The 21,323-nt window shown below is 39.7% G+C and overlaps 2 protein-coding genes across 2 annotated transcripts in view; one reads left to right on the top strand and one right to left on the bottom strand.

Moving 5' to 3' along the window:
• The window catches only part of LRRN3 (leucine rich repeat neuronal 3), a 103,793-nt gene extending 94,014 nt beyond the window's left edge, over positions 1–9,779 (bottom strand). Inside the window, exon 1 of the mRNA XM_082255166.1 lies at positions 9,363–9,779. The gene's annotated coding sequence lies outside the window, so the exon portion shown is untranslated. The remainder of the gene's footprint in view (positions 1–9,362) is intronic.
• The window catches only part of IMMP2L (inner mitochondrial membrane peptidase subunit 2), a gene marked incomplete at its 3' end in the record, with an annotated part of 1,518,208 nt that overhangs the window by 701,088 nt on the left and 795,797 nt on the right, over positions 1–21,323 (top strand). The window lies entirely within an intron of this gene.

Genomic DNA, 21,323 nt, shown 5'->3' on the forward strand with positions numbered 1-21,323 from the left:
TAGGAGGTGACAGGTTGCCTCCAAGCCAATTGTCAAACACCTTTCGAAAGAGGATCAACTGCTAAGCACTTTTCAGAGGGCAATAAGGCCTAGATGAGTTTTTTTGACAAGGCCTCACTGACTTTTGTAGCTTCAGGCATATTTGTCATCAGCTCCACCCCCACAGAGCACATGGTCTGTGCTCATCTCAAAGCCTATATCTTGGTTTTGTGTTACTTTAACCCCTTCCTGTCCACCCCGGTATCCCTTTAAAATGTTCTGAATGCCTGGCGGGTGGGAATGATTGGTGATTCTTTGACCACTGTGATTGGCTGTCACAGCGCTCACATGACCAGGAGCTGGCCCTGTCAGCTACTGATCCTTAGCCCAGAACAAGAGCTACAGAAATATTGGCTGCCCAGCTACACGTACTGTAGTTTGTGATGTGTGGGAAATATAGCCCACCCTTTTGTTGCTTCACATATGTGTTACACAGGTGGCAATAGGTTACTGATTTTCGAGGATTTCACATTTTTATTCATTTAGGCCTCTTTCACACTTGTGCGATTTGTCCTGCGATTTGGGACTGCAAAGTCACAAGACAACTCATACTCCATGATTTCCAATCAGTACCGTTCATATCTGTGCGACTTCAAGCTACAATGACTTCAAAGTAGTCCAATTTTAATGCGTTTTGAGGTCTGTAGACATAGGCATTGCTTCAAGTCCAGTCAAAATTGCGGCAAAATCCTGCAACTTTTAGGCCGCACAAGTGTGAAAGGGGCCTTAATGAATATGTAATATGTAAAATATCAATGTAATGGGAGGAATTTGCTAGCCTTAACCTGGAATTGCTACCTGCCTGGCTGTGTCTATCTTTTATACTTTTGCGTGGACCTGCATTAACCATGCAGCAAATACAAGTTTTAGAAAAGTCAAAAGTTCTTGCTTGTACTGTATATTTGTTCTAGATTTATAAGTGACACCAAAGAACAACATGGCAGCCATAGATCTTACATTTTCAAAAGAGGCCAGCATTGGCAAGCCAGTCAGAACACTAATACCACCATCATTTCAAAACACTTTTACAAATGGGATTAATTCTGGCATTATCAAATCTAATTTTAGATGTATTTTTTCAAGGACAAACAGCAGATGTTTAATTTGATCAAGATGCTGTCAGTGTTTGCAAAATTGCACACTCATTTCTTATAAAAGGAAACTTTTGTTTCTTGAATATACTTATGCTTATTGTTATTAAGATAGTATTTGGATTACCAGGTGCTTACAATTGTTCTATTGCTTACATAGCTCATAGATTTGTTGTTGATAACTTGATATATTCCCTAATGGAAAGTGTAACAAACTATAGAGCAGGCAACTCCAAATACAAATGAAACCACATTCTATTGCCCTTGAAAAGGACAGAGATGGGAAATTGAAAATCTTAGTGTTGTCACCATAGCAAGGAAAAAGGGAAATCTCTCACTTGGGACACATGCTCCAGTGGCATTTGTCTGAGAGGAGAGTTCCTTCCAATTTGAGAGAATTCCGCTTGCTTTATGTTGCATTTGTGGGACAGATCTCTTTAGTGGCAGACAACAAAAAGTAAGCTGACTGGTTTTAACCCTTCATTTTCTATCCAATACCAAAAAAAAAAAAGTTTTGGGTATACATATTTTACTCTTTAGGGGATCCACATTGTCTCATGTCTGAGTGACACATCTACCTGTAAATGACTGAGGGTTGCGTGGGGCCCACAAACCCAAGGTTGACATGCCTGCTTTAATAGCAATGCACCTGCACATGTTGTGTGAGCATTTTTTGTGATTATAAAGCTTCAGTTAAAAACTCCATTTTGTTGAGCAAAAAAAGAAAGAAAATTCCTTCTGGGTGCATTATGTACATTGCAAGGTTTTTAAGTCACACTAAAGCTGGATACACACTATACAACTTTTGTTGTTTGATTTCCTTTAGATTTAAGCCCCGTACACACGCACAGATTGTTGGCCGTAAATTGTCGGCCAACGTCCGATCGGCCGATTGTAGGCTTGTTAGTATAATGCTTCCGACAACCAACTGCGACTTTTCGGCTGAAAAAAATCTGGTGTGCATGCTATAAAATTTTTGTTGGCCAACAACAGAACGGCCGATTGTTCCTCAGTCAGTACAGATTTCGGCAGACAAAAATCAGATGAGCAAGACTGGGCATGCTCAGAGAAGAAAAAACACACGGAAAGTCAACCAGAACATGACATCATGTTCTGGTTGAAGTTGGTTTTTGTTGGCCAACAAAAGTCCAGTGCAAGTCTAGAGCACATTTCAACCAACAAACAACACTGGACAAAAGACGGCCGTTCGGTCGGCCAACAATCTGTGCATGTGTACGAGGCTTTACCTTCAACTATGTAGTGCAAGGGCCTGCCTGATTGCATACACATTGAAAGTGTTTAGGTTTGACCTCATATGATATGGTTTTGGTAAATCTCAAGGAAAAAAAACTAAAGACAATTGTATAGTGTGTGTATCCAGCTTAAGTCACAGTTTTTTTCTGAAGAAATTGTTTATTTCTAGGGATGAGCCAAGGTTATGGCCACACTCAGTTTGGTCTGAACCTGCAGGTAGATTTAACAAATCTCCAGTTTAATGCCCATGTGGCCATATTAGAACAGAATTACCAGCGTCCTTGCATTGTTACTTGGAACAGGGACTTTCATGACCATAGCTGATTGGATTGGTGGCCTGCTGTCATGTCACAGATCCCTGTGAGTTCGAGCTGAACTGAGTAACACCTGCACCTTAGCTTATCTTTGTTTCCAGACTGATTTGCACAATGCAATGATCTGTGTTCATTATAACCACCTGAGAAGATCTCAGTGCTGTAATGAGGAAAGCTGCAGTGTCTGCATCCCTTTAGTAGACAAGCTTAAGTGCCGGTTCACACTACCGCGGCACGGCTTCGGGGGGGGGACCTGTGAAGTCGCGTGCACCGCAACTTTGGCGCGACTTGCACGGACTTCACATAATGGAAGTCAATGCAAGTCGCTCCAATGTTGCCCCGAAGTAGTATAGGAACTATTTTCTAAGTTGGAGCGACTTGAGTTGCTCCTATTAGAACGGTTCCCGTAGCACAGAATGGACCATGACTTGTCAGGCTGACCAGTCACCTGACAAGTCGCGGAAGTGTGAACCGACACTACGTCCTTACACAGGCAGTTTGGCCTGTCATCATCAAATCCTAGCATTTTCAGGCACCTAGGAGGCATAGGTGTGGTATCCAGCCCTACTGCCAGCAGTCTGTCATAATCTACAGAATAAGGCGACTGGACTCTGTACAAAGTGATACTGATATTTAGTGCCATTGTCACAAATGCTCTTAATGTGAGTACTGCTCAGTACATCATCCATCTTCTTTGTATTTCAGCCTGTCATAGATTTTGACAGACTGCTTGACGCTGCACCTGTGCCTCCCAGGCACCCAAGAAATCCTGGAGTTTGAGACTTATGGTCCAAACTACTTATGTAGTCTGAGGAACTAAAATGTTAAGCTCTCCTTGCAATAGAAACTTTTATTTTTGGTATGTTTCTATTGCAAGAAGAGCCTAAAATTTTACTTGTATCATAGTGTAGACTTCTGAGAAAATCAGTGAAGCAATCACACAAGCAGGACCTGACATTTCTTGGGGCATTCCATAAACCAAATGTGTGCAGAACACCTTCAGGTTGGCATATTGCCTTACATTTTCTGACCACTTCTGAAAATTACAGAGGCAGCAGACTGACATGGAAAGGTATCTTTTAAAAAAATTAAAATACAAAAAGACTTGTATAGTAGTTTTAATGTTATATTCATTTTTGTACAAGAGTGGAGCTTTCCCTTAAGGTGAGTTTAATTTTTTATGTGTAAATATGTGTATGAGATTCCCAAATTATTTTACAGAAAAGGAGTTCTTTAAATTTGCATGTCTGCCCCCCCTCTCTCTCTCTATCTATATATATATATATATATATATATATATATATATATATATATATATATATATATATATATATATATACACAAATATATCTTCCCAAGGCTAAAGAAGAAAAAGCCTCAAAAGCCTTTTTTACTCTTTACTTTCTAGAAGATACTGTTTTAGAGCTGCATATGTGGCAACAGATACTAACTACTTCATTGGAGGTACTCCTAGAAAAGTGTGCTATTCACAAAATACTATTAAGTCATGTTGATACGTTTTAAAACTGTGCAAAAATGAATGCGCAAATACTGGTGGTTTTTGCTATGTTTCAGCTGGAAAAATAATACTTTGTTATTCCTTTGTTTTAAATACTAAAATTAGGTAAAATGAAAAGAAATAATCAGCACAATGAACAGTACCTACGATTAAGGTGATGTGTCATAGTTGAAATTTGAAGTCCTCTGTTCTTCCCCATACCCCACAACCGTAATCATTCGGTGCTGCAGGGGTAAATACCAGGACTGGATCTATGACAGTCACTCATCATGAGTGCTGTCTATGCCCGCCCTCCCCCCTCCCCCTCCACCATTTATAGAACCTGTACTATAGCTTCCATCAATGAAAAATTATGCATGAATGGAGGATGGAGAAGAAAAAAGGTCTGCCTACTCCATTCATTGATTTTTATTCATTGATGCTTTAGGACCGTTTCTATAGCTGGAGGAGGGGGCAGAAAGGGTAGGCATAGCCAGCACTCTTGATGAGTCTTTTCACAGGTCCAATGCTGGTATTAAGGCCTGCAGCACCAGAAGATTACCATTGCAGAATATGGTAGGGGGCAGAGGACTTCAGATTTCAACTATGACAGCTGGCACCACTCCATTAAATCTAAGTACTGCCCCTTGTGCTGAATTAAAAAAAAATATACCTTAACTTATGTTTTAATGATGTGTACAATGTTAAAATAAAATTGTATTTAACCTTTTATTTTAAAAAAATGATGACTTTGTTCATTCTGGATTATAAAGCCAGTGGTCTTTTTGTGTGTTTTAGTAAAGAAATTTTAAATAGTAGTAGAAAAAGAAATGTACCTAGTAAGGTATTATATTTAATAGCGTCATTATATTCCAGAACAATGGGGTCCTCCAATGGTCACTTTAGAACGTTATAAATCGCAACTTTTATCTATAGCAATGCTTCGGATAAGTGTTGCCTCTAGGGATATATTAAGAAAAGAACTGTTATCCTGCAAGTTGTACTGTGAGGTTACCTATTTTACACATACTGTTTCTGCTGTGAATAATATGTAAGACCCTAAATTTGTAGCACAGATAGATTTGTTTTCTAATCTTTAGGTCAACCTTGAAATCAATAATCATTTCCATACAGAATTTTCTGACTATAACCTCTAATTTACTAATTGAGAAATACGTTCACAATTTATTATCCCTGATTTTTTTTTATTTCTCAACACCACTCTTTGTGCCTTCTCTGTAATTAAAAATACACCACTGCCTTTTGACAAATCTACAAAAAAGAATTTTTTTATCTACTGCATATGAAATTCAGTCAGCAGTTGGCAATTAAAATTGAAGACATAAAAGAAAAAGACAGCTTGGATCTTTGAAAGTCTGGATTATAGGGGATTATAGATGAAATATGTTTTTATTTCCTTTAGATGTCTGTTTTTTGACCTTATAAAAATGCCCACCTTTGACCTGCAGGAGTAGAACACCACATCTAACAGAAGCAACTAAAAAAAGAACTGAAATTAACATTTCTCCAAATTTTGACTGTGTGTTAAGATTATGTGAATTCACTTAATTGGTTGTTTCATTGAAGAGGTATGTAAGAATTGCTAAATCAACCAATTAGAATATGAAGTGCTTTTCAGTTCAAAAACACAGTTAATTTTGCTATTTGTGGTTGCTAGGAAGCAGAAAACACATGTCATTATATGGATTCTTCTGAGTGTTCAGTCTATTTGTAGATTAAAGAAAAATGTTTTTTGGCTTTTACATGTTATCATACTCTGCTTTCAATTATTTTTGAAAGTAATGTGTAAAAACTTAGATTTTATTTTTTTTTCCAACTTAATCTGCCTTCTGTCTGCCAACTTGACATTTCATCTAACCACTAATTTGCTCAGCCTGAACCTATGGCGGTTACTTTTGGCATTCTCTAGCAGGTATAAATGTTTTTTTTTTTTTTTTTTTTACATCACTGAATTCATCAGAAGTCATGAAAAAAAAAAAAAAAAACGTGTGAAAATCCTTAGGTAGAAGCTGCTGTCTATGTCCGCCAATATGCACGGTAGTAGTTCAAGGACAATGCAGCTGAACTTCTTCAACATCATTATGAGTGACATGCTTCTGTGTAGCAAAAATGCATCTCAGGAGTCAGAGAATGGAAGTTTCTATCTGAAGCTTTTGCTTTGTAACAGATTCCCACTCCCAAAAAAAGACTGAGAGTAAATAATTTCAAATATGCCAAGAAACATATGCAGACAGACGCTAAGAACTTTCTTAGACAGTTAAAGCTGCTAAATATTAGGTGTAGTGTAGGGAAAGCCAAGGGGTCAATTTTAAATCTTATTTTTTTTGTTATGTCTTACTAGAATGTTAGGTAAACTATTCAGGGTTTCTGTGTTTAGGTAGAAAGGAGCAAATTATTCATAAAAAATGCTTAGCCAGATTTTTTTTTTTTTTGCAAATGGATACATGGACCAAAGTTATGTAGTAGTTGTAACTGTTTTTTTTTCTGATATTTCAATACTAGAATGAACTTGAAGAAACTGATTTGAAAAAAAAAGCACAATGTGTATCCATTATGTATGCTTGGAGCTATTCCGCAAACAGTCGTATCAGCAGGGAGCATTGATAGTTTCAAAAAACTATTAGATGGGCACCTTAAAGACCACAACATACAGGGGTATACAATGTACGGTTAACAGCAAAAAAACACACACATCATAGGTTGAACTGGATGGACTGATGTCTTTTTTCAACCTCACTAACTATGTTACTATGTAACTGCCATATATATTGGTGTGAACTGCCCTGTGTGGTTGGTGTGAAAAATCCACATGTGTCACAGATTTGCCCTAGTCAAGATACAGAGCAGGCCTGAGTATACTACTGTTCATTTTTACCCAACCACATTTTATCTGTTGACCAAATCTTTTACTATCAACTTGAAAGATTATTCCTTTATTTTTACCGGGGGGGTCCCTTATTCACTGTAAACTGTATTAGTGTTTTTTTTTTTTTTTCCTAGGTCCAGCATGTTTCTCTCTGTCTGAAAATAGCTTGCTAGCATTATTCTTATTTAGCATTCCTGATCTTGGCACACATCCAGCTTCTGATTAAATTGTGTTATTTAATCCCGACTCGGTCAATAACCTTACATATATCACTTCTTTTACTTGGTCAGTCCCTGAAAACTAATGTGACTGACACCAAATGTCATTTACTGGTGTAAATGAGTAAACAGTCAATTTACTTTTTTTGCGGACATGTTAAATTTCAGTTGTGTTAGGCTGTGCATTATCTATTCATATGCTCACTATAAATATTAGTTTGCTTATGTAATGTGTTTCTATATTCTTTTATAGCACGCAGTATTTTTTTTTATGTGAGATATGCAAATTTGAATAATCTCTAGCGGTAGATTATTATATTCATATATAGACAACAGTATTACACATGGTGGTCATCGGATCGCAAACTGACTTTATTGTAAACCAAATATTTGACTGAGTAGAGGAAGCCAGCATTGCCTTAAGGAGCAAGAAATCGTTTCTTGGCAACTGTAAGTTAAACCACTCAGCTTTGTACATTCTCTCAACATCTAATTGGTATATAAGCTACTTTGGCAAAGACAGAAATTATCTTTTTTTTTTTTTATTTATTTTTTTTAACAATGGACAGATTTGCATTGTGAAGTGTAATAGTTGGTCACGAAAGAAAAAAAAACTTAAATCAGATTCAGTTTCCATGTGAATGCTCTCCTATTTTTCTTAATTTTGTACTTCTGAATTCCCAGAGCTTGTTTGCTAAAGGCTTGTGGCTTAACCCCCTATATCATTAAGGGATTAACTGGACATTTCGCATATAGGTATATTAATAATTACCTATATCAGCTGAATTGTTAAAGGTTTATCCATGCACACATTTTGCCATTGCCTAGTGATGGATTTGTAGTACGACGCTGACTGTGTGTGGGTGACACTTCTATTTTCTATTAATATTACATTACTTAGCAAGCTTATGCTAGAAGTAATCAGTCTAGATGGGCAGTTAGAAAAGCCATGTCCCAGAGTCCAGCAGCAGGTTGTATGTGACTCACATCCATCAGTAAGGGAATAGAAGGATCCATCCATTGTTTATGTACATTTTGAAACAAGGGTTCACAAACAACTTTCTGCACATGCACCTAGTGAGCTTTTCAGACAAGTGTTTATTAATAAATAAGATAGCTGTAAATGAATCAAAACCTGTGCTGCAGCTCTGGCCTAGTATCTCGGCATTGATATATTTTAAATGGCAAAGAATTCAAAAAGCAGCATTTAGTCTTATGCAAGCAGTCAGTATAATGGGAATACTTGTGCTTGCCATGCAAGACTAATATGTGTATTTCTTTTCAAGTAAAGCCTGTCTCTAAGCACACTGCCTCTCCCAAAGGTGCTTCTGACTTGAGGCTTTTTCTCTTGTCTTATTAACCTCTTATGAGCTGCAGTGGATGGCGCTGTCATTTTAATACCAATTGCCTTCAGATTTGAGCGGATAAAAGTCTATAATAAAGTCAGCACCCCCCCCCCCCCCCCCATTTAATACCATTGGGGTTAAAAAGGACAACGAGGCAAGTGGTATGGAAAATACTAAGAAAATGTCCTTAAAAGCGTTCCTGCTGTGAGCTGGATAATTGCTAAGGAGATTAGGACTCGTCTAGTTAATATACATCTTTTTTTTTCCTCTCTCTTTTTCATTTAACATGCGTCAGTCAGGGCTGCATTAGCAAACAGCTATTCACACTGTGTCTTCAGATTGGCAAGAGGATATATTTTAGGGGGAAGTCATTTACCACAATCCCTAAGATGTAGCCTGGCAGAAATCCAATAACTGTGTGTGTGTGTGTGTGATATGCTCATTGAGGCTTTGGGATCTCTGTCTTTACATTCCTGAATACACAGTAAATGCCTAAGCAACCAGTATACAAAGCTTCTGGATCAGAAAGCACTAGCTGCAACTGTTAATCCTTACCTCTAGGTTGTCACTACGGTCAGTCGGGCACATTTCTATGATAAACAGCATTGTTCCATGTGCATTTTATTCCATTACTGTTGCTTTTGCAAACATATTACATATAAAAAAAGGATGTTTACCAAGCATGCTGTAACAATACATATTATTCAGAACTTACCCGCCAAGAACTGTGTGTGTGTCCTCTGCAATTTCCTTAGACAAGACTGCGGTGAATACTGAAAACTGGGGATAAATAGGTACATTTATAGTTGTCTGCACTTGCACATATCCTGCACCGTGAACAGGGCTGCCTGCCGCCTGCTAAGATCCTTCATAGCTGCCAGTGCTTTGTTTCTCTGTGGCTGATGCTGACAATCCAATACAGAGATGTTGCTTGTGTAGACTCTCCCCCCTTCTCCTCCTTTCTGTGGTGCTGGTGGTTAGTGCTGCATCATTCACCCGATCACTTGTCACACTGACATGGTGCTGCCTGCTCAGCGATCATTAATAACTGAACACCCTCCACTCCCCAGAGAGGAGCCAATAGCTTCGGAGTGCCAAGATACAGTACTCACAGCTGCTCTAGTCTGGTTGGCTGAAGCACCATGCCTGTTATATGACATTGCTGCTTAGGTGAAAATCCATGAAACCAGCCCTTCTTCCCCCCTCTCTTTCTAGGTAAAGAACTCATTATGGTGCTCACTTGTCCTGCTACTTTTTGATATTGGAAGCACGGGATGTAAAATTAGATAGAGTTGAATAGACAAAAACAGATGAAATGGTATGAAAGCCATATTTTAAAGCCTTTGAAACATTTGTATTGTTCCTCTAAAAGTGCCTTCCACTATAGATTAAACATTCAAATGTGATATTAAAGGATTTGTTTTCATTTCTTTTAATAATAAACATATCATACTTACCTGCTCTGTGCAATGGTTTTGCACAGAGCAGCTCCAATGATCCTCCTCCTCTGAGTTCCCCTGGCCAGTGCTCCTGGCTCCTCCTGCCTTTGAGTACCTATCACTGGATTTAATTGACAGCAGCAGGCACAAAAACAGATGAAATAGTATGAAAGCCATATTTTAAAGCCTTTGAAACATTTGTATTGTTCCTCTAAAAGTGTCTTCCACTATAGATTAAACATTCAAATGTGATATTAAAGGATTTGTTTTTATTTTTTTTAATAATAAACATATCATACTTACCAGCTCTGTGCAATGGTTTTGCACAGAGCAGCTCCAATGATCCTCCTCCTCTGAGTTCCCCTGGCCAGTGCTCCTGGCTCCTCCTGCCTTTGAGTACCTATCACTGGATTTAATTGACAGCAGCAGGCACAAAAACAGATGAAATAGTATGAAAGCCATATTTTAAAGCCTTTGAAACATTAGTATTGTTTGTCTAAAAGTGCCTTCCACTATGGATTAAACATTCAAATGTGTTATTAAAGGATTTGTTTTTATTTTTTTTAATAATAAACATATCATACTTACCTGCTCTGTGCAATGGTTTTGCGCAGAGCAGCCCCGATGATCCTCCTCCTCTGAGTTCTCCTGGCCAGTGCTCCTGGCTCCTCCTGCCTTTGAGTACCTATCACTGGATTCAATTGACAGCAGCAGGCACAAAAACAGATGAAATAGTATGAAAGCCATATTTTAAAGCCTTTGAAACATTAGTGTTTTTGCTCTAAAAGCGCATTTCACTAGGGATTAAACCTTAAAAAGTGATATTAAATTATTTGCTTTTTTTTTTTTTTAATAATAAACATATCATACTTACCTGCTCTGTGCAATGGTTTTGCGAAGAGCAGCCCCGATGATCCTCCTCCTCTGAGTTCTCCTGGCCAGTGCTCCTGGCTCCTCCTGCCTTTGAGTACCTATCACTGGACTTAATTGACAGCAGCAGGCACCAAGAGCTGCTGCTCTCACTAAGTCAAGTGAGGAGGGAGAGAGAGAGCGGTGCCACTGCTCCCGGGCACATTGCTGGACCGAAACCGGTCCATCGCTTTGCCTGGTTATTTAGGAGGGGCAGGGGGGTCTGCGCCTAAAAGGGTTTTTTACCTTAATGCAGAGAATGCATTAAGGTAAAAAAAAAACCTTTTGCCTTTACAACCACTTTAACTATTCTGCCATGTATGCCAATAATATTGTACAAGTCTTTTTTGGAGTGGAGTAAATGACAAAAGGGGTAATTTTGGCTTGCATTTTGTCTTTTTCATCTTTGTTAATTTTAATTATCAACATTTTTGTGCCTTTAAGTCAAAACTGCTATGCAATTATTGCCAGACCTCCAAAACATTGCTGCAATTTGTACATTGAATTTGAACGTGTACTCTGTAATTACTGCTTGGCTTCTGTTTCACTTGTCTATTTTTAGGACATACTCTGATCAGCCACAACTTTATGACCAATGACAGTTTAAGTGAATAAAATTGAAAATCTTGTTGCAGGGGCATCTGAAAGTAAGCAGGATACATTAGGAAGCAGGTGTACATGTTGTCCATGAAGTTGCCAACTTGAAAAAGTGAGCATTGCATTTTGTTGTGCATGGGGCTGCATAGCCACAGACAGGTCAGGGTGCCCATGTTAACCCATGTCCACAGCCAAAAGTGCCTACAATAGATATGTAAGCATCAGAACTGGACCAAAGAGCAATGGAAGATGATGGCCTGATGTAGTGAATCACATTTTCTTTTACATCATGTGAATGACCAGGTGCATGTTCGTCACTTACTTGGGGAAGAGATGGCACCAGGATTTAGTATGGGAAGAAGGCAATCCAGCAGAGACAATGACGCTTTAGGCCAGTGGTTCTCAACTCCGGTCCTCGGAACCCACCAACAGGTCAGGTCTGAAAGATAACTAAATTACATCACAGGTGATCAGTGATTGCAGTATTCTAGTCTGCATCTCCTCGAGGTAATACTTAAAATCTGGCCTGTTAGTGGGTCCCGAGGACCGGAGTTGAGAACCCCTGCTTTAGGCAATGTTCTGCAGGAAACATTGGGTGCTGCTGTTCATGTGGATGTTACTTGGCATGTACCACCTATCTAAACATTGTTGCTGGCCATGTACTCTCCTTTATGGAAATGGTATTATCTGATCACAATGGCCTCTTTTAGCAGGATAATGCTCCCTGTCACACATACAAAAAGAATTGTTCAAGCATGGTTTGAGGAACACAACATTGAGTTCAAGGTTTGACTTAACCTCTGAATTCTCTCTTTCTGAGTCCAATCAAGCATCTGTGGCATGTGGTGGAAAAACAAGTCCAATTCATAGAGGCCCCATGTTGCAACTTACAGGACCTAAAATATCTGCTACTGATGGCTTGGTGCCAGATACCTAATCTCAGCATACCTTCTGAGGTCTAGTGGCATCCATGCCAGGATGGGTCAGGTCTATTTTGGTAACAAAAGCAGGACCTACTCAATATAGGCTGAATGGTCATAAAGTTATGGCTGATAGGTGTATGCTTTATCTATTGTCAGATTATTCCAAACCTTAAATCAGTTCTAAAAACTCAGCCAAGTGCAGTTAACAGTATGCTTCAAACGGTTATTTAAAACTTTACTATATATTTCCTTTTAATGCTAACTTAATTTATGTTGGGTATTTCTGTTGCATATAATAATTTTTATTTTTTTTCTTTGGCATTTACCTTCTAAATGTGATCTGTAAATGTGTTGCATCACACTGATTTGGAAATCACTCAGGAAATCTGTAGGTCAAGTACTTTCATACAGTTCACATAAGTCACAAGATGCTTTTAATATGATTGTTTGCAGTAGCAGACAAGTAGTCATTTGTGACCAATATATTAGTACAGCATATTAGTTATGTTTATAATGCCATAGACCATTTTGAGACATGTATACACCAGTAAAACAAGCTAAATTGGTAACAGTACTGTATATGTGCATGTTTATGTTTGTGTATCTGTGTGTGTATACCTATATACAGTATACACACACACAAACAGGTGTCATAGTTGATGGCTGTCCTTAGTTCACCTAGTGACAACCTACAATATTAGGTTTTTTGGTATGTTGGGTTAATCTTTTGTTCTCCAAAAAAAAAAAAAACTTTTTTTAATTTGTTATTTTCATTTCTTACATTTTTGTATTCCAGTGTTAAAAAATGAACAAATAGTTTTTAGATAACCAGTGTGTAGAATGCAAGACACTAAACTTTGTCTTATCTGATGGCCAAATGGTAAATGATGGTTTAGTCTTCCATGGTTATCTAATGGGCCATACACACTATAAGATTTTCTGAAGACTTTTTCCTTTAGACTTACCAAAACCATATAATATGAGGTCAAACCTAAACACTTTCAATTTGTATGCAATCTGGCAGGTCCTTGCACTACAAAGAAAAGGTAAATCTGAAGGAAATCTAACCACAAAAGTTGGATAGTGTGTGTAACGGATCAGGGCACCCCAGACCGGGTACCTCCGTTGACAGATGCTCCTAGTGCTTTCCAAGGGCTCCAAGCACTCCACCAGACACTGTAACCGCTTCAGACCCCACGAACCACCGCAGCTTGGTTAAGGTCTCGCCGTCTCCTACTCACCCTGGACCTATGACAAGGCTCCAGGTTCCTGTGGGTGAACCTCTCTTTTCCCAGAGAGTGCAGCAGAACAAGCTCTTACAAGAGCTCAGTGATTCTCTAAGGGAGAAGGAAGACCATAGCAATCCCTTGCAGCAGATTCCCCCAATAGGAGACAGGACTCTAGATGAGGGTGAAGGAACTCTAGAACAACTTTATTGAACAAGACTTATATACAGTTTTCATCCACAAGGTTACCACCCAGATGGAACTTGTTGAAGACTGAACATAACATTCACCACCCAATAGGAACAGTGTACAAAATATACAATGTGGGACAATCCCCCCTCCCCCTTTGCATCCAATCCACATATCTTTATACATCCCATAATACGTTTCTCTTAAGGCAGACAGACAGAACAATGGGAGGTCATTAGCACTTAACAATGAGACAGGGCAATCCACATTCCCTCCCAATACACAACAAAAGGAAAACCTTTCTGACATTGAAAGCTATGTAACATACACAGCATTTAGGAATTACAGATTTCATGGCAAATGGGAATAAATCTTAATATTTCTATATGGAGATATTGCTGGCAAATATGAAGCAATCCAAACCATTACTTATCTGTCTTTAAATTCCAGTGTGTATCCAGTTTAAGACATGACTTTAGCTACACCAGCTGAGAAAAAAAAAATATTCCTGGAAATTACTAAATGTCAATGATAGGTGGCTATTGAAAGAACCCCTTATATATAAATATGTGACCCATTCACAAAGTGTGATATTATCTGCCATTATCACTGCTCTGTATATGAACATTTTTGCCCCCAATATCATGTCATAGTTGCCCTTTAACAGTAGAATGTAAAGATGAAGGCCTCCATTTAATGTGTGAACATAATCAAAAGGCAAGCAAAATGTAGTGTAAATATTTATCTAAAAGGACCACATCCAGTTTGCAGTATTCAAGAATAATTTGCACAATTATGTATTGGCTCCAGTGAATTTATTATATTGAAAGTAGTCCGCAGAGACAGAGCAGTCAGATACAGAGCCTACACTTCCAGACAGCAGTCTGATTGTTAAAAGCTTCAGCTGGCTTCTATTCACATGTATCTTAACCCTGACAAATAAATACACACTTTAAGACTTGTGTACAGAAACATACAGAGCATACCATTATGACCTTGGGGTCAAATGTGTATCTTGAAGTGTAGGTATTGAGCAAATATTGAAGATAATTTATAATGTTGCCAATTCAGCACACCACCCCCATTCTGCTCCATTTTGCAGCACTCCTTCGACTCTTTATTGCTTTGACAGAACTACAAATACTACTTGTGGTTATGGGCAAGCATCTAATCTCTTCCCAGCATGCAGTGCTCGGACCTAGGGGCCAATCCCCAGGCATGAACATTGTCACATGAGGAAGCTGATGACACTCTGTAAAATTCAATATGGGGGTTATACAGGATTTTACTCCCAGAGGAATATAGCGGTGAGGGAACACCTAAAAGGGAAAAATCTTTAAAGAATAGCTGCACCTCATACAATTATCCTTTAAATGACCCCCTCCCCCACCTAATGTTTTATGTTGCCTTGTCCATAGTCCTGGAAAATTCACATTGTCTAGGAACCTCAAAGCTGCTGCTGGAAACAATTCAATGTATTACTATGAAGAGCCCATTCATCATGTGACCCATCAACAGATGGCATTTCCATAGGGATAAATTACATTTGTCTGTGCATGCACAGAAGACTTTTGGACGGCTGGGACAGTTTCCAGCAGTGACTGTGTGGTTTCCTATGGGCAACACAACGTGGATCTTCCAGGATTGAGGACAGGGGAGTTTGTTGCCAGTGTATTGCTGCGATTACACATTTGCTGCCACATGTTGTAACAGTTACACATTTGTTTACCACATATTGCCACACTTGCTCCTATGCTGCCCGCATATTACAACAACTGCCCATTGATATTAAAACAAATGCCTTTTTATTTCCTATTTTTTTTAACAATTGACTGTTGTTGCCATCATATTGCGTATGATTGCTGATTTGTAGCCCATGTATTGCCAGGATTACCTGTGTGTTTGCAAGTTACTGCAAGTTATTGAACTATTAAACTACACCCCTCAAGTTTTTGTATTATGTGTAACAATATTAAACCCTTACTTTTATTTATGTATTTATTTATTACTGGCATAAATATGATCATATAATGAACATTTTCCAGTTTGACAAGCTGTTTTATAGTTTTACACCTCAAGGCCCCCTTCACACAGGCGGTTCAGATCCGCCTGTCAGTTTTTATGGCGGATCTGAATGGACACCCCATGCATCTCTATGGGCATCGGATATCAGCGGAGACATGTCCGCTGACATCTGATCCGTCAAATCTGGTCGGATGGAAACCCTATTTTCCAGCGGATCAGATCGAATGGGATCGGATGAGAGCGGACAGACTGTCCATTCCCATCCGATTCCTCATAGAGAACAGAGGGACCTGACAGCTGTGTCTCCACACACAGCGCGGAGACACAGCTGCCATCCGCCTGCTCAGCGGGGGATTGGTGGATCGATCCCCCGCTGAGATAAACAGAGTCCGCCTGAGGGACCGGATTGTGTGAAAGGGTCCTTAAACTTAGTATATTATACTTGTTTAGTCAAAAGATGCTTTTCATCTAAAACCTTTTTTACGCAAGTAATGTTACAAGGTTTCTTTGTACCTATAATAGAAAAAAAGTGCCAAGTCAACTACTGGACTATAGGCACTATAAAGTGCCAGATCATACTGTTCTTACTGACATCAAAGTTTGTATACAAATACAGCATTATTTGCATAGGTTTGGGCATAGATATGTCCTCTTTGCACATGTTCAGGCCTGGTAGTAGGTTACTAGGACAGAGAGGGGAGATGGTTTTCTATTTTACCTATACCTCTGAAGTTTATACATTTCCGGAAGCTTTGACAGCACTGCCAGGAGTATTAGTGTATCACAAAAGGTATGATCTAACATCATATGGCTCCTACTATCCAACAGATAGCTTGGTACTTCCCCCTTTTCTCAACCTTTTAATTACAGTAGAAAAATAAGAGAAACTCTAGTATTATAGCTGTAATAAAGAATATGCTATAAATTGTAATTTACCATTCAGTTAATTACTTGCTGACCTCTCTATAGCAGTTTTACTGCAACAGGGTAGCAGCTGTGCGCTGCATCATGTATATACACGTGATCCCGCACTTCCGGCTTAAGGGGGCACATACGCGCCGCCGGTGCGCTGCTTCTGTTGTGAATAATCACAGCAGGAACCGATTAGCAGGTGACAGACACTTGATGTCCGCTGCCACTCGCCAATTGTTTGGAAGAGACCTCAGAACGGAGCTTTGCTTATGTAAACAAGGCTGAGTTCCATTCTGATGGAGGAAAGGGATGGATTCTGTGTTCCTGCAAAGCAGGGACTCAAATCTATCTCTTCTCTTAGTAAAAGCAGTACACCTAGCAAACACATACACTGGCTATGCACACAGTTAACCCTTTGACCCAGACATTTAACCCCCCCCCCTTCCCAGCCAGTGTCATTAGTACAGTGGCAGTGCATATTTTTAGCACTGATCACTGTATTAGTGTCACTGGTTCTCGCAAAGTGTCAGTTAGTGTCTGATTGTCTGCCGTATTATCCCAGTACTGCTATAAGTCACTGATCGCCGCCATTACTAGTATTAAAAAATAAATAAATACAAATTCCAGTATATATCCCATAGTTTGAAGATGCTATAATGTTCGCAAAAACAATATACACATATTGGGTTTTTTTATGTAGCAGAATAAATAGAAATTTGATTTTTTTTTTTTATTGGGAATGTTATATAGCAGAAAGTAAAAAATATTGTTTTTTTTTTTTGTTTTTTTAATTATCGGTGTTTTTTAGTTTATAGCACAAAAAATAAAAACCACGGTGGTAATCAAATACACCAAAAGAAAGCTCTATTTGTAGGTAAATAAATTACAAAAATTTGATTTGAGTACAGCATTGCACTACTGCGCAATTGTTAGTTAAAATAATGCAGTGCCATATCGCAAAAATTACTCTGGTCCTGAAGGGGGTAAATCTTCCGGAGGTCAAGTGGTTAATATTGACTTCAATTTGACTACCATTAGAAACATTTTTGACACAGTATAATCACACTGAACGCCTGCCGTCTAAGTGTATTATAATTGGTTTTCATTTAATGAATATTGATACATCATTGATGATAATGTTTGGTCCTTCTGATCCTTAATTTCAGCAATCTTTACTTGTAGTGCTGACTGAGTATTATTCAGTAATGACAATTCATTCCATGCCTTACTTATCACCCTTGAAGCATTGCTCACTGAATGCCATTGAAATGTGTAACTGTTCCTATTCCTGGACAGTGGCGGCTGGTGCTCAAAATTTTGGGGGGGGGGGCGCAAAAAGAAAAATGTAATAGGTATTGCTTCGCGGCAAAAAACGTGGTAAAAAAATTGCATGAATTTGAGGTCATGGTACAGGCATGGCACAGGTGATGGTATAGGCATGGCACATGTGATGGTATAGGCATGGCACAGGTGATGGTACAGGCATGCCACAGTGGAAGATAAAGGCATGGCACAGGTGATGGTACAGGCATGGCACAGGTGATGGTATAAGCATGGCACAGATGATGGTATAGGCATGGCACAGGTAATGGTACAGGTGATGGCATAGGCATGGCACAGGTGATGGTATAGACATGGCACAGGCATGGCACAGGTATGGCACAGGTGATGGTATAGGCATGGCACAGGTGATGGTATAGGCATGGCACAGGTGATGGCACAGGTGATGGCATAGGCATGGCACAGGCATGGCACAGGTGATGGCACATGTATGGCACAGGTGATGGTATAGGCATGGCACAGGTGATGGTATAGGCATGGCACAGGTGATGGCACAGGTGATGGTATAGGCATGGCACAGGTGATGGTATAGGCATGGCACAGGCATGACACAGGTGATGGCACAGGTGATGGCACAGGTGATGGTATATGCATGGCACAGGTGATGGCATAGGCATGGCACAGGTGATGGCATAGGCATGGCACAGGTGATGGCACAGGTGATGGCATAGGCATGGCACAGGTGATGGCATAGGCATGGCACAGGTGATGGCATAGGCATGGCACAGGTGATGGCACAGGTGATGGCATAGGCATTGCACAGGTGATGGCATAGGCATGGCACAGGTGATGGTACATGTGATGGCATAGGCATGGCACAGGTGATGGCATAGGCATTGCACAGGTGATGGCATAGGTGATGTCACAGGTGATGGCATAGGCATGGCACAGGTGATGGCATAGGCATGGCACAGGTGATGGCACAGGTGATGGCATAGGCATGGCACAGGTGATGGCATAGGCATGGCACAGGTGATGGCACAGGTGATGGTACATGCATGGCACAGGTCGGCTTCAATCACTTACCTTCTGACGGCGGTGGGATAGCGGGATTCCGGGAACCGAGACGAGCAGCGCCGTGGACGTCCTCCTCTTCAGTCTTCTGTCTTCCGGTCCGGGCGGCGGGAAGGAGATCGGGCAGTGACGGTGCGTGACTGACGCATGCACCGGCACCGCCCCCATTGTGAGTCAACGATGTCCTGGATGACGATTGGTCCAGGCTGGAGACTGGACCAATCACAGCCAGGATATCACGAAGGTGGGGGTGGCTCAGCGCTTTTTCCTGCGCCCAGGTTACGCCCCCAGAAGGCAGCCAATCGGCGCCTCTTCTGGGTCATACACCCCCCCCCCCCCCCCCCCCCATAGCCACCAGGCCCAGCGCATAGGCCTGTGAACACGATTTTTTTTTTCAAAACTTTATTTGTTCTTTTTGTCATTTTTTTTTTCTATTTTTTTTTTCTTTTTTTTTAGGGGGGGCGGCGCTCTGGCACCCCCTATGCACGGGCCGCCACTGTTCCTGAAGCATCAAAGACTCTAAGTATTGCTACTGTGGTGATTTTTATTTTTTTGTTTTTTTCAATTACAATTACAGTGCATGTTACCCCTACATTTCATATTCCTGATATGTGTCTGTTATACCATTTACTCATATGAAAAATTATCCTGTTTCTTTGACTTGCTTCTTTTACATGAAATACCTTGTGATCCTGCCAGTCCCCCTACTTTCCTATTTTAAACTGACCACACCAGGGTATGGAAAAATATTCTTCCCGCTGTGGTCAGTTTTCTTTTTTGCATTCTACTTAGGAGCACAGCATGTCTGTAATCTAATGGACAGACTTGTGCTGACATGCGTTTTGAATATATAGAGTAAGCACGACACATAACCAAACTTCTATAACAATAAGTTTGTTTTAGGCATATACATTAATTATACAACAAGTACAAATAACCAAGTATGTCATCTAACATCAAGTATTATACAACAAAGATATATACTCCAAGGTTAAATCATAGCAAAAACCATGCATGCATATGGGTGCAATGAGCTACACTTAAAGGGTAACTCCACTTCCATGGGGAAAAAAATAGCAAATAAAGAAAAAATAATACAGTGTATACAATTGCGACACAAGTCATATTGTAATTGAATGTTCTTAAAATGACCTTTCCTTTTCAATCTGCAGCCACTGTAATTTTCTGAAAATGCAATGCAATATGGCTACCTGGAGCTGTTCTGTACACAGAATGTATACTGACCACACCCCAGAAACATCATTTCCAGCTTGTGTGATTGGCTCACTGATTTTCCCAGAAGTCTGCCTAAGGTACAAGTCAGATTTCTGGCATCCCCTGCAACAAAAATGTCATTTTTGATGAGATACTCCCTGGAGCTGTTCTGTACACAGAATGTATACTGACCACACCCCAGAAACATCATTTCCTGCCTGTGTGATTGGCTCACCAATTTTCCCAGTAGTCTGCCTAAGGTACAAGTCAGATTTCTGGCATCCCCTGCAACAAAAAATGACATTTTTGGTGAGATACTCCCAATAGGAACACATCTAAAGGGATGCGGGCCCAGCAGATTTCCTCATTAGTGCTCTGCAGGTGCACAGCTGACTGATAATTATGAAACCACTTCCAATAGATAGCACAGAGGAACAAACAGGGATTTTTTTCAGAATAACAAAAGGTAGGAATCTGCAACAAAGGTTGTTATAATCCTTGCAATGTACATACATCCACCCGGGGGGAATGATTTTTTTCTCAGCAAAAGTAGAGTTATGTTTTAACACATATAAGAGCTGATGTTCAGAAATACATACAGGAGTTCAGTACCCTTCATAGTGTAATAAAAAGGATTAACTTTATTGCTAATTACTTGTGCTGCTGTACAAATCTTCACTGGGAAGGTCAGTGTACTGCTGTTTCTCTGACCCCTGCTGACATGCCCCCCTGCAATCTCCACCCCCAGCTCTTTTACGCAGCTGAGAACAGAGGTCATGAGATCTCATAAATAACAAAGAAATAACACACATTTTTTTTTTGTTTTTTTTATATATATGCAGAAATGTTGTGCCTTGCATTTCTAGTTTAAACGAAATCAGTTTGT

Source organism: Pelophylax lessonae (assembly GCF_965119305.1).
Source record: "Pelophylax lessonae genome assembly, chromosome: 4".
NCBI classification, from domain to species: domain Eukaryota; kingdom Metazoa; phylum Chordata; class Amphibia; order Anura; family Ranidae; genus Pelophylax; species Pelophylax lessonae.